The following is a 14,264-nucleotide window of genomic DNA, read 5'->3' as shown; positions in this document are numbered from 1 at the left end:
CAGGGCATCCGTCTTGGAGACCAGCCCACCTCTGTGAACTGCAGAGAGTGCAGGGCTTGCGCCGAGGGACTCCTCTGTGTGCAGAAGAGGGATCTGGGCCCGTGGCTGCTGTTGCACCAGAGTGCTGGGTCAGGTGCCATTTGGGTAGGGTTGATTATTGAAGCCTGGGACTCAGTATCTGGAAAACCATTTCAGACCTACAGAGTTGCCCTCCCTCGGTGACTGGGCAAGAGGCAGCCACAGGCAGGGAGTGGGCTAGAAAAAGATTCCTGAGAAGTTTATACTCAGGCCTCGAAGAACACGGCCCCACTGCCCAAGATGAGGCGCCGGATGGGGCCTGAGCTGCACTCAGTCAGTCGGGTCTGAAAGTGCTGCCTGCATCAAGCACCTGAACCCTTACCCTGCTGCCCACATCCAGCACTGGTCTGAGGTCCGGCTGCCTTCCCTGCCACCCGTGCGAGCAGACGTGTCTTGGCCTGGACGCTGCCACAGCCTGCGGGAAAGGGGCCTCTGGGATAAGGGCTGCCCCTCACACAGCCGTGTCCTTGAGGCGAGGCAGAGAAAACCCAGGCTTGCCGGGCTCCTGATCTGTAGACCCTGGAGGGAAGCTCCTCACTCAGAAGCACAGAGAAAACGTTTTTTCCCTGGTTTTGAATTCTCTTCTTTTTCTCATTCCTTTCTTCTCTTTTTGCTGTTTTTTTCCTATTTTTATTATCCATAGTATTTCTCTTTTTCTCCCTTTTCCCCTTTTATCTTCCATTTCTTTTTTTTTTTTGTCCGTTTCTGTCTTAGTTATTTTCTCATTACTGGGACAGAATACCCAACACCCATAAGTTAAAGGAGGAAAGGTTTATTTAGCTTATCGTCTGTAGAGGTTTCAGCCCATAGTTGGCTGGCTCTGAGGCAGGGAAGCACGGCAGAGGGGCATCGCAGAGGAGACACAGTCCATGGCAGGACAGGCAGGAAGCAGAGCGGAGCTTCCTTCTTTCTCTTTTTATCCCATCAGGGCTATAAACCTATTGCTTAGTGCCACCCATACCCAGGGTGGCTCTTTTGTCTTCAGTAAATCCATCATCCACACCTAGAACTGTGCTAAACCGATCAGTGGACTAATCCAGTACCACACACCCATGATGCAGTCACTCCCAAAAGCCCCCCTTTTGAGCAAATGAAGCTTTGGTGGGGGGAACATCCAGATATAAGCCATAACAGATACCTTTATTTAATTCTGTAAATATTCTCCGTAATAGAATTCTTTGTCTCACTTTTCTCTTCTTTATCTCCTATTTAATTTTTCAAATTTTTCCTTTTGCATTCTCCCATTCTCAAATTCCTATATCTTTAACATGTTCCTGCCAGCTTGAAGCACTAGTGGTACGTGCATGACTGTCCCATTGAGCCTCTGTCATGCATGGGACACTGCATATGTACCACTGGTGGTTAAAGCTGCCCAGCAGCCAGACACACAAATCATGGCTCCATCACGAACATGGTAGTAGCATAACCATTAAGCTTTATTAGTTTTTAGATAGTTAACTCTGTGTTACTACCGTTGAATTCTTTTCTATCATTTATGAAGGTATAGTTGTTGCTTTTTTTTTTCTTGGTACCGGGGATCGAACTCAGGACCTTGCAATTGCCAGGCAGGTGTGGCACCACTGAGCTGCGTCCCAGCCCCAGTTGTTGCTTTTTGTAGATATTTGTTGAATCAGTTAATTGAAGAGTTGGTTTTTGAAAGAATAAACAAAATAAATAAACCCTTAGCCAACCTTACAAAAAACTGAAAGGACCTAAATCAATGCAATTAGAAATGAAAAATGTGAAATCACAGCAGATTCTGCTGAAATCTAGATTATTAGTAACTACTTTGAGAACTTGTATTCTGATAAAATGGAGAAATCACAAGAAATGGATAGACTCATAGATACATATGAACTACCAAAGCTGAACCAAGAAAACATAAAACCTCAGTGTAATCCAATGTCAGGTAATGAGATTGCAGAAGTAATAAAAAAACTAAAACTAAGAAAACCCCAGGTCCCAATTGATTTACTGCCAAGTTCTATAAAAACTTTAGGGAGGATCTAACACCAGTATTCCTCAAACTCTTTAATGAAACTGAAAGAGAAGGAACACTCCCAAAGTCTTTCCAGGAAGGTAGCATCACCTTGTTTCCAAAGCCAGAAGAGGACAAAAACAATCCCCCCTCCCCCAAACAAACAGGTGCAGATATCCTCAGCAAAATACTGGCAAACAAAATGCAGCAAATCATCAGAAATATCATACACCAAGTAAGCTTCATCCCAGCGAGAATGAATCAACATATGCAAATCAATAAATGTAATATATGACATAAACAGAAGGACAAAACCAGATGATCATCTCAATAGATGCAGAAAAAGCCTTTGACAAAATCCAACATCCATTCATGATAAAAAACCTTGAATAAAATAGGCATAGAAGGACCTAATCTCAATCTGATGAAAGTCATTTATGACAAACCAGGGGCCAGCATCATACTAAATGGAGAAAAGATGAAAGTGTCCCCTCCAAAACCAGGAACAGGACAAATCTGCTGTCTTGATAGTGGTCTGTTAGCAAGACTACTATTCAATGTATTTCTTAATATATATATGTATGTGTGTATATATATATATATATATATATATTTTTTTTTTTTTTTTTGCTACCAGGGATTGAACTCGGGACCTTGCACTTGTGAGGCAGGCAGTGGAACCACTGAGCTAAATCCCCAGCCCTTATTTCTTAAAATATTAGCCAGAGTAATTAGGCAAGAGAAAGAAGTAAAAGGAATACATGTAGGAAAGGAAGAAGTCAAATTGTCATTATTTGAAAATCACGTGATTCTCTACATAGGAGATCCAGAATTCCACCCGAAGACTCCTAGAATTGTTAGCCAAATTTGTTAGTGGAGCAGAATACAAAGACAACATAAAAAATCCGTGACACTCTTATATACCAATAATAAACTCACTGAGAAAGAAATTAGGGAAACAATAACTTCATAATAGCATGAAGAAATGTTAAATACTTAGGAATTAATCTAAGGAAATGAAAGACTACAACAAACACTACAGTACTCTGAACAAAGTGATCTAAGAGTATATCAGAAAATGGAAAGACACCCCTGTTCCTGAATGGGCAGAACCTATATTGTTGAAATGGCCGTGCTTCCACATCTGATACATAAGTTTATGGCAATCTAAGGCAAAATACCAATGGCATTCCTCACAGAAATAGGAAATACAATCCTAAAATTTGTATGGAACCAGAAGAGATCCAGAATAACAAAAGCTACTCTGGGTAACAAGGGCAAGGCTGGAGGAACTGTAATTCTAGACTTGAAGCTATACTGCAAAGCCACAGTGACAGAAACAGCACGGTGTTGGCGGAAACAGACTTGTGGCTCAACAGAACTGACTAGAGGATGCAGAAACAACTCCAAGGGTGTTCCGCTACCTAATCTTTGACAGAGGGGCTAAAAACTGATGCTGGAGGGAAGATAGCCTCTTTAACAAATAGCACTGGGAAAATTCGCTGTCCATGGTGAAGATGGAATCCCAAGCCATGTCTGTCACCATGTACTAAACTAAAATCCAAATGGGTCAAAGATCTAAATATTAAAATGGAAACATTTACTCTGCCGGAAGATAAAAATAGGTAAAACTCTTGAAGACTTAGATATAGGCAAAGATTTTCTGAACAGAACCCCAGCTGCACAAGAAGTGACATCAAGAGTCAACAAATGGAATCACAGTAAATCAAAAAGCTTTTGCACAGCAAAGGCAGCAACCAACAGAGTGAAGAGACAACCTACAGAATGGGAAAAATTTTTTTCCAGCTATTTTCCTCAAACAGAGGACTAATAATCTAGAATTTATGAAGAACTAAAAAGCGATTAGATCCTCCCAAGTAAAAGATCCAGTCAGAAAATGGGCAACTGAACAGGACAGACACTTCTCAGAAGGAGAAATACAAATGGCCAATAAGTACATGAAAAAATGTTCATCAACTCTGGTCATTAAAAAACACAAATTAAAATACACTGAGATTTCCTCTTATTCTAGGAAGATTGGCTATCATCAAGAAACCAGATAGGGCTGAGGATTTAGCTCAGTGGTTCCGATGCCTGCCTCGCAAGCGCAGGGTCCCGAGTTCAATCCCCAGTACCAAAAAAATAAGTAAATAAAAGATAAAATAAAAAAAGAGCTGGGAATATAGCTCAGTGCAAAGACCCTGAGTTAAAAAAAGAGAAAGAAACCAGATAGATAGCAGAGGGAGAAAGGAACCCTTGTTCATTTTTGGTGGTAATATAAACTTGTACAACCATTGTGGAAATCAGTGTGGTGAGTCTTTAAAAAACTAAAACTAGAAATTCCATTCAACCCGGCTATTTCCTCCTAGGTATCCTCCCGAAAGAGTTAAAGACATCGTATTACAGTGAAACATGCAGGTTTATAGCAGCACAATTCATAATAGCTAAATCTCGGAAGCGGCCTGTATGTCTACCAACACATGAATGGATAAAGAAAATGTGGTATGTATACAAATGGAGTACTACTCTGCCATAAAGAAGGATAAATTTGAGTCACTTGTAGGAAAGTGCATACATAATGTTAAGTGAAATAAATCAGACTCAACAGTTTCTTTTCTATGAGAAACCCAAGATATAAATGAAGAATAAAATAAAAGATAGATAATAGGAAGAAAAAGAGAGGGTGGGGGTATGGAGGGAGGGTGAAAATGCAGCTAGGAGGGAGGGAGAAGGGGGGTAAAGAGATTTAAGATGTGTTGTGCACCCGTGTCAGCTCCATGCTGAATATAGTCATGTGCTGCACATGTGCTAATAAAAAGAAAAGAAAAAGAGGGACTTCCTTCGCTATTGCTGACTTGAAATCCCGGAAATTCGCCTCTGCACTTGACGTGAGGTGGAAGCCCTGGCTGGCAAACAGGGGCCGTGCGGCCGTGGCTGAAGGCCGGTGCGTGAACTTGGGTGCAGTGTGCTGGTCCTGCCAAGGTGTTACTAACTCGGTGAAACTAACTCGGACTCCGAAGGAAACTCGCAGACAGGCAGTCTTGGTGCCGGTCAGGCCAAGGGCACGTTTCGCTCCAGGGACGTGGAGTTCGTTTTCCAAGCCTGCGTCCGTTCCTATTTGCTCTGCAGCAAGGATTTCCCTGCCCCTAGCGAGGGAATCCCGCCCTGTCCAGAGCTGAGTGGAGGCCGCTTCCTGCAGTCAGGGGTCCTTCCTTCCTTCCGGCTGTTTTACCTCGGTCCTCCTCATGGAGAGCCTGGGAATTCCGAGAGAGCCAGGCGCGTTTAGGAAACGGTTTGAGAAAAGAGAGGTGCAAGGATTTGTCTTAAGAAATCAAACTGACTCGTACTGCCCGAGGATCTCACTGTTTTACAATCACGTATTTTTTCATACACAGGAAGTATAGAATTAGTCCCAGCAGATGGTTCTGGGCAAAGCATTTGAAAAGAATCCTCCCAAGGTGGCTCCTGGGAACTGGATGTGGATCTTTGTGAAACATGAACACGTTTTTCCCTACCTTCCCAATAACAGACGAGACCCTCTTCCAGCCATCGGATTTATTTTATTATATTTGTGAAGAAGTTAAGTAAAACTTTTTCCCCGTAAGATAAATAGTGTGGCAGCTTGTGATAGCGGAAGACACTTGGCCCTCTGAGAGTTCCATTGTAAACACACTGAGGATTTAGGGTTTGGCAAAAGCACTGTTTTCTTCTAACAGCAATCAACATTTTTCTGAAATCCGTTGGAAATGCCATAGCATGGGCTGCTCACCCCCAACACAGACGCCGAGCAGGGCAGCTGCGTGCCTCTCCCCAGAGCCGGCTCCTGCGCTCAGGGCGGGGTCGTGGGGCGGCTCCCAGCTTGGCGGGGGCTGTGCGAGAGGAGACAGGAAGCTCGTACACCCCGCTCCACGCGGTGCCCATGGACAGTGGAGCTCGAGCTCCTGGCTTCCTGGCCTCCAGAACCCTCTGCTCTTCGAGAATCGCCCCGTCTCGGTGTCTCCTCGCAGCAGTAAGAAGTGGACTGAGCCGCTTGGTGATCGTTCTTGGCAGCACCCCAGAGCCGGGCGAGGGGATGCAGCGGGAAGCCGCCTTCCAGGCAGCCGCCCCGTCTTGTCTCCGTCTCCGTCTCCACGCACTCTGTGGCCTTGAGGCAGGGAGCGTTTGTTTAGTCACTCCCCCGACATCTCCCACGTGCCCGCTGTGAGTCAGACCTGATTCCGGGGCGCTCCAGGAACATTGCCAAGAAGCGGGGTTCTGCGACACGAAGGGCTGCCTACTTCGCGTCAGACGTGGGGGCCGGGGCCCCAGTGAAGGTGTCCTGGGAGAGGAAGAGAACCTGAGCCAGGGTGAGGGGAGGCCAGGCTGGAGCAGAGGCCGGGGAGTTGGGAGGCTGCGCTCAGGGGCAGGCAGGGCTCCTGCCGTCCTTCCCAGCCCGTCCTCAGGACTCCGCTGTGCTCTGACACTTTGGAGAAGTCTGGCCAGCAGCGGAGCGCGAGCCTTATGGAAAACAGAGGCAAGATGACGTCGCCGTCACCCACTTACACGCAGGGGTGACTCTGGGGCAGCTGGGAGGGGCCCGGAATCCCTTGCCTTTAATGCTGTTTTCCCTTGTTTTAGATTAGGAATGGAGAGTTCTTGGGGAGTTTGAGTGGAGTTTTTGGCTGCGCTCGTGTTTCTCTTGCTGAGCCCTGGCTGCCGTGGGACCACGATCCTCCCCTCTCTGAATATGGTCTCGGTGCCACGGTACCTGCAAGCTGTCCCTGGAGGCTCCCTCAGCTGCTTCTTGTCCTGCCCTTGCAGCTGTAGTGCGGGCAGGGCCTGGGCTTCGCCACTCCACGCACTCTGTCCATCCAGTGACATCCGGCTCTTCCGCAGGGCCCCATTCCAGACCTGCCCTCTGCCTTCTCACTCGTTTTAGGAGCTTCATGGAGCCTCCTGAAGAAACTGAGTCAGCCACTGCCAGTTGTTGCTTGTGTTCAGTGCACCCTGATAGATACAGAGGATGTCTGAGGCCTTATTTCCCCACCCGAGTTTAAAGACTAAGCTGTTAGCCTTTGCTGCTGGGTTGAAAGGGCAGAGTGGGAGAGGGCAGGGTGTTATGTACAGAAATGGAGGCAGGCAATCCTGAAAGGGCAGGGAAGTGAGGTTTCTGCAGACCAACTTTACTACTTCCTTGTTGCTCCTTTGTCCACCTGCAGCAGGTCAAATTAGCATCAACGTGTGGGCCCACTTAGGGCCACCGTTCTTATTCAGATGTAGGTATATTATGTCTGGTCTTGTATTCAGTGAGGATTATAGCTCGTCTGCCTGTCTACCTCTATCCATCTGTTTGTCTATGTACCCCAGGCGGATAAGACCCCAAGAAGAGGTTTTTAATTTAACATCTTAGCCCAGTCACAGGACTCTCCTCTCCACAGGCTCCTCGCCTGTGGCCCTGACAGCCAGCCCAGCTCCTCCTGGCTGGGGAAGGTGCTGAGCCTCCACACTCTCAGTCTTCATTTGCAGAATGGGAGTCATAGTGGCATGTGGCTGTCAAAATGCACCGTGAGGCAAAGTAATTCCAACACTGCATTAGAAGCTTTCTAGAAAAATTATTTTGTGACAGACACTGCCAAGGAGACTGGACGCTCCCATTTGTAGAGGTAAGCGCGGAAAGCACTGAGCCTGTGGCTTGGGCTCTGTGGGTGTTTTGTAGCTCCTCACACAGGAGGCTCGAGGTGCAGTCCTTCCAGCTTAGGGAGAGAAGGCGGAGTACAGCTTGTCCTAGGGGCATGCCAGGGTGTGGAAGGACAGACTCCAGGACAGACAGCCCCTCGGCCCTTGGGCCTGGGACTTTGCTGCCTCCACTCCCTGCCCAGCCATGTTAGGCCCCCTCCTCTGTGGGTGGTGACCCAGTGTCTGTCTTACAGGTCGACTGCGGAGACCATCCGCTCATTCCTGTGTGCAGTGCTCCTCGTTGGGTGTCAAGGACACAAAGGTTAGAGAACTGGAGGCACTGCTTTCTCGGGGTGTGCAGTGCAGTGTGGGGTCAGCAAGCAGGGACTCTCCCGCAGCCCAGCGAGTTACTCTGGGGAGGTGGGAGTGGGGCACGGGCAGCGGAGGCCTGGTTCTGCAGAGCATGACGGCCTAGTCCCGAAGGGTGTCCTGAGCAGCACGGGCAGTGCAGAGGACCTGCCCCTCCCTCCACCCTGAGGCTGGAGCCCAGGGCCCTGTGCATCTGGCCATGTGTTCCACCACTACGCTGCATCCCTAGCCCCTTTTACTTTTTGAGACAAGTTGCTCTAAATTGCCTAGGCTGGCCTCAAACTTTTCATCCTCAAACTGTCCACCCTCAGTGGCTGAGTAGCTGGGATTACAGGGACCCTGGTCCCAGCTGGAGAATTTCGTGTTTCCTTATGGCTCCAGAGTCTCAGTAGGGTTGAGGCAGGTAAGGAATAATTATAAAACAAGAGCTAACATTCAATCAGTCGCTGCAAGAGCTTTATTTGTGCCATCTAATTTTCAGTCTTCATAGCTACTCTCTGTGCTATGCAGTATTTAGTATCTGTGCTTCACAGATGAGGGAACTGAGTCTTGAAGGACTTGCTGAAGATCACATGGCCAGTGGCGATGGAGCTGGGATGTCCACTGAAGCACTCTGGATCCAGAGCTTACACCAAAGGTCAAAGGGCTGCAGAGGACTTCAAGGCTGGTGTCGAGGGATGTGAAGCCGTTGCTGTGCAGGGGACCTGGCAGTGCAGCATGGCGTGAGGAACACAGTTAGGAGTCTTGGTGGAGCCAGCAGAACAATACTCAGTGTCTGAATAATGTGTGTGTGCGTGTGCGCGCGCGCGCGCACTCACATAGGACCCGGGGACGCACCTTGCCCTGTCCTTGGCCCACCTGGTGTCTGCAGCTTGTGTGGTGAGGGGAACAGGGCTGATCTGGTGTCTGCATGGCGGATATGGGAGGTTTGGGTGTGTTTCTGTCAGGTCCCAGTGGGATGTTCAGGCGACATGGGAGGGTCCAGGTGGCTGGAGGGAGGACTGGGCGGCGGCTCTGCTTGCTGCTTAGCTGTGAGTCAGCCCAGCTGCCGGTTCACGGTTCATCAGCGCAGGTGGAGCCGAGCCCCGGCCGTGCAGCGACCCACAGCCCGCGTCTGCTCTGAGCGCAGGCACCGCCGGTTGCCTCGGTGTTTTGCCGGGCGAACTTGTGTGGTGCTCTGAGCTACCAGCGTCGCTTCCCTGCCATCTGGGTCGTGTGGTTCTATTAGTTTCAAACCAAACCCCTGTTCTCCTCCTTTAACGTTTCCGATTTGTTTTACGCTGTATCTGATGTAATAACTTATTTATTTCAGAACTTTGTATGTGTGTATGTATTTTTGTTTTGTGTTTTGAGACAAGGTCTCACTATGCAGTTCAAGCTGGCCTGGACTCACTGTGTAGCCCAGGCTGGCCTGGAACTCGAAGTGATCCTCCTGCCTCAGCCTCCTGAGTGCTGCGATTACAGGTGTGCGCCACCACGCCCTGCTAGAACTTTGTCTTGGAAACCCCCTTTATTAAGGAAAAAATAATTTCCTATCTGCAGCGGCTGAGGAATACAATATTTTTCTTCTGTGGTGACCACAATTTCAAAATTTGTTACAAGCTTCCTTTCCTCTTGGTTAATGTAATGGGAAAGATGGAATTTAAAATTCTCACAGTGGCAGGTGTGGTAGTGCATGGCTGGAGTCCCTGCACTTGGGAGGCTGAGGCAGGGGGATCCTGGTGATCCTGGGATACACGAGACTCTTGGAAAACCGGAAAACAAACATTCACACAGAAGGGAGCAGGTGGTGGCTAAGCGATGTGACAAATGTCACTCAACTCAAAGATTCAGTAATTTATCGATTAATGAGGTTCTCTACTTCGTGTGGGGCTGCAGGTGCTTGGAATGCAGGAGTGTGTAAGACAGAAACCCCTGCACCGAAGGAGCTCACGTTGGAGTAGGGGAACAGGTCAATAAGGTAAAGAGCTGCAAAGTCTTATCTCTAAGTCTGTTTTCGGAGTGATAAATGCTGAGTGTTAGAACCAAAATGGAGTGAGGAAGGGAAGAGTGCCTTGGGGAGGTGGTGACATTTAGGTAGGGAGCTGCAGACGGTGTTCTGGAGATGTTGTTGAAGAACAGTGAAGACCCGAAGCCTGTGAAGAACCAAGCTGTGCGGTCCTCTGTGGATAGAGCTCACAGGGAGGTGGTCAGCTAGTGCAAAGGCCCCGGGGCAGGGATGTTGGTTTAGGGTTAAGCAAGGAGAGCAGCACGGCACATGAGAGACAGTGGACGGGTAGAAGCTGGTCAGACAAGTGGAGGGTCTGGGGACTCTGGTTGTGAGGTGGACATCACTGGAGGCTGACCCAGGAGGGACACACATGGCTAACGTAGGAGTGGGGCTCCAGCTGGGGGAGTCCAACCCTTTTTGAGCTAGGGACCCCTTTGTCGATCTGGGGGCTGATGAACCACGTTTCGGAAGAGTTTTTCAATGCAAAAATGAAAGCCATAGGGTATAAAGGAATTAGATTGTACGGGATACAGCTATGCAATAGCAAAGCCAGTTTATGATTTTGCTGTGTGTGTGCATCGTTACTAGTTCATTAGATAAGATCCAGCGTAGGCTTATAATAACTGCGTCCGCAGCATGCTAAGCACAGGCGGTTCTGTATCCCGAGAGCTCTGCAGAGACCCAGACGGGTCCGGCGAGTGGTGCAGCGTTGTGGGCGATGCTGACACTGCCCTGGGCACCGCCCGCGTCTTCAGGAAGCTGCTGCTCAGTTTCATTAAAAATAGGCGAAGAAAGGTTGCTTTTCCCCACTAAGGCCTGGGCCTGCCTGAACCCGCGACAGACCACTGCCCTGCTAGGAACAGCGGGTGCAGAGCGGATGAAACGGGATCGGAAAGAGGAGGGCGCCTTCCACTCGCCCTGGAATTCCTCGCTGGCCATTTCAGATCCCTGCACTCCTGGTGGCATCTGATGCTTTAAGACGTTGTAGGAGCAGAAGAAGCTTTGAGCCTTTTCCGGTTCTCTGGTTCTTGTGGCTAAGATCCAGGAGGCCTGGCGCGCGGCCCTTTCGTTGGGCAGAGTCTGTCCGGCTCCAGCCAGCCCGTTCTCCACTGCCTGGGACAGGAGGATGTGCTGGAGAGGAAAGAATCTGTGCACTCACTGCCGTGTCACGGGGCTACTCCCAGCCAGCCCAGCCCGGTCCTGCTCTCTGCACCCGCCCTGGCTTGCTGCGCCGCCTCTCCGCGCGTCCTCCGGGCAGTGGACAAGCCCCGCACCCCTCCCTGTCCCGCTGGCTGTCCCACTGTCCCGGCTCTGACTCACCTGTGGTTGCGGTCATGGCCTGCTGCGCTCCGAGCTCTGAGGGCGTGCTCCCTCATCGCTTGGTCTCTGTCTTTCCAGGCTAGTACCTCCGTGAAGAAGCCGCCGGCGAGCCAGAGAAGCGCATGATTCCCGCGCACGACCCCCGGGTGTGCTGGCGGAGGATTCTCCCCTACCCACGTCTGTAAGTTCACTTCGTGTCTAGTTTGCTCCTTTTCTTTCTGCTTGTATACTTCTAAGGCTGCTTATGACATTTTGTTTTCTTGAATAAAAAGCTGAGTTTTATAATACTTATCCATTTGAAGCAATCCACACAATCCTGAGAGGTGCAGAGTAGAAAGCAGAAATCACCCCAAACTCTGTCACTCAGAGAGAATGCGTAACATTTTGGTGTATATTTTATATAAGTTTTTTTATCAGATGTATTTTACAAAGATAGGATCATGCTGACTATTGCATCATAATGATTATTTTTTTGTGAATGTAGTTTTGATTTTTTCATGGATACAGGAGCATGTTATTGTGCCAAGGATGGCTTTAGAGCATGGCTGGGTTCAAACCTCGGAGCTGTCACTTAGTAGCTATGAACTCTGGAGAGTTAGTTAACGTCTCTATTTTCCAGTGCCGGTGGTTGGAGTGAGTACAGTAAGAGCACTGGTGGTCAGTGTGATGGGATCGCCTGGGTTCAGGTGGGGAAGCACTTGGAGCAGGGGTCTCAGCATCTGGGAGCAGTGACCATAGATATTTGAACATGCTGATGGCGTGGAGCACCCCGCTGATGGTCTCCCCAGCCTGCTGGACCGTCCTGCTAGTGATGGACACGCAGGTTGCCTTAGGCCTCTTACCCTCACCAGTGGTTAATGGCTCAGTGAACACGCTGTACTTATGTCTTTGAACACTTGTCTGATTTATTTACACATCTGGGAATGCAAAACCCTGGGATTTCTTGATTCTCCTGCTGCAGTGTCCTCCAGGAAGCTTTTGAGAGCCAGTTGGTGCCGCTGCTATCATCGTAGATGCGGTTTTCCTTGCACCCTGCACAGATGCTTGCTTCCTGCTCCTTGTTTATTTTCGCTTCAGTGCCATCCATGCTGCCGTGCTGTGTGATGTGGAGCCCAGGCAGGGTCTCTGCCCCAAGGATTGCCTGCCTGTTCCTGCTCAGAGCTTCAGCCTCTGCCTTCAGAGGGTGGACCCAGGGTCGACTCCGGGGCTGGAGCCGGGACTGCTCCTTCCTGCAGCCGGGAGAGCGTGGCAGTCGAGCGGGGCACTCAGGCCGGCTGGCTCTGTCAGCAGTCGGGGAGACTGGGCAGGGCAGCAGCTGGGTGGATCCCCCCCAGGTGGGACGCATCTCCCCAGGCAGGCTCCTGGCCAGGCGTGCCCACTACTCCCCGGCTGGGCTGTGCAGAGGCAGAGCCCGAGGAGGGGAGAGTAGAGAGAGTACAGATTGGTGATGGTGCTCCACGCCTTAGGACCCCTGGAGCTGATGCTGCACCACTCCTTCTAAGCAGTCCAGAGAGAAGCGATCTGTGTTAGCCGTTCAGGGAGCATTTAGGAATGTTGCTTTAGAGAGCACTTACTGGTTTGCTGATTGAGGACAAGAGCTTCCATAAATTTATTTTTAATGCCTGAATATATTAGACCTTGAGAAGTTTTCATTCTCTTCTTGTGACAGATCACATTTTTAAAAAATCATGTTAATTCAGAATTTCTCATAGTCACCTAAGGTACTGCTTGAAATTTGATGATTTGGAAGAAGTACATAATCCAGGGAGATTCTTAGTAATTCACTGTTTGAATCACCTGGAAGATATATTATTCTGATTGCTTTTGGACTGTAGGATTTAAATATCAGTGAATCCAATTATGGCAGCCTGATTGTGATATTTTAATATTATTTAAGAAAAATATTGGATGATAATTCTCATTAGTTAAGCAAGACAGAAGTAGGGTGGAATTTCACCCTCCATCATTCCTGTCATTTCATTCCTCTCAGGTTTTATTGAAAGCTGAGATTGATGAGTAGTGGAAAGACTGGAAAGCTGACATGTTTTTGCATTTTTCCTGGGACATCAGTGAGTTTCCTCGGGGTTGGTGCTCAGGCCGGCGGGGTGTGTTCAGCAGGCTGTGTTTGAAGCTGTATCAGAGCAAGTACGGAGGGTATCATTCTAGGGCTGAAGACGATGGAGGATCAGACTCTTTAGAGCAATCACTCATCTTTACACACACACCATGAAGCCTGCTTTGAGTTTCCCCAGCAGGTTACGCTTGCCTCGTCTTTCCTTCTTTTTGAAGTTTTGGTTGTTGTCTGACACCGTGGCATGAGACACAGTGACTGAATTCCGAGGGAGGCTCTGAAGGAGATTCAGCGGGGTCCCGGCTACAGGCCAGGAGTCAGGTGTTCTGTTCTGCACTTCCGACCTCCCACTGGCCTCCCAGCTCCCACAAGAGTGTCTGAAACCCTTTGGGCATGGGCTCTCAACTGAGGATGATTTTGCTCCCCAAGAGACGTCAGGCAGTATCTGGAGAGACTTTCGGCATCAAGTGGTTGAGGCCAGGCAGCTGCTCAGCACCTGCACTGCCCGGGTCCGTCCGCAGAAGAAGGAATCCTCGGCACACAGTGTCCAGAGTGAGGAGGCTGAACCTCTCCTGCAGACGTTTGCAAGGTCAGGGTGTCTCCGGGGAAGCTGGCTGGGCCGAGAGGGTTCTGAAAGGTGTCCTTTCCGTAGTGACCTTGCGGTAGGTCAGGGTGATCGCTCCGTCAGGCTTGCAGTGTTAGAAACTAACTCTCAGGGACCCTGGAACTGACCAAACCCTAGGACAGTGATGACAAACCTTTTAGAGACCGAGTGCCCAGACTGCAACCAAATTTATCGCAAA

General features: G+C 49.2%; 1 protein-coding gene across 24 annotated transcripts in view; it reads left to right on the top strand.

The window, feature by feature from the left end:
- The window catches only part of Kcns3 (potassium voltage-gated channel modifier subfamily S member 3), a 357,419-nt gene that overhangs the window by 7,294 nt on the left and 335,861 nt on the right, over positions 1-14,264 (top strand). For 20 of the 24 annotated variants that reach the window (XR_015453261.1, XR_015453259.1, XR_015453260.1 and 17 more), the window contains exon 2: positions 11,469-11,571. The exons of 1 other annotated variant lie outside the window; for it this stretch is intronic. The gene's annotated coding sequence lies outside the window, so the exon portion shown is untranslated. Of the gene's footprint in view, positions 1-4,826; positions 7,699-7,965; positions 8,034-8,613; positions 10,041-11,468; positions 11,572-14,264 lie in introns of those variants that run through there. 3 more of the 24 variants (XM_021253510.2, XM_021253509.2, XM_087216668.1) reach the window with 2 other exon arrangements.

This window comes from Heterocephalus glaber, unplaced genomic scaffold (assembly GCF_053883595.1).
Source record: "Heterocephalus glaber isolate CG9 unplaced genomic scaffold, H.glaber_assembly_v1.0 deba00001457, whole genome shotgun sequence".
Lineage (NCBI taxonomy): Eukaryota > Metazoa > Chordata > Mammalia > Rodentia > Bathyergidae > Heterocephalus > Heterocephalus glaber.
Note: the sequence above shows the minus strand (reverse complement) of the source record. Positions and strands in the feature narration are given on the sequence as shown.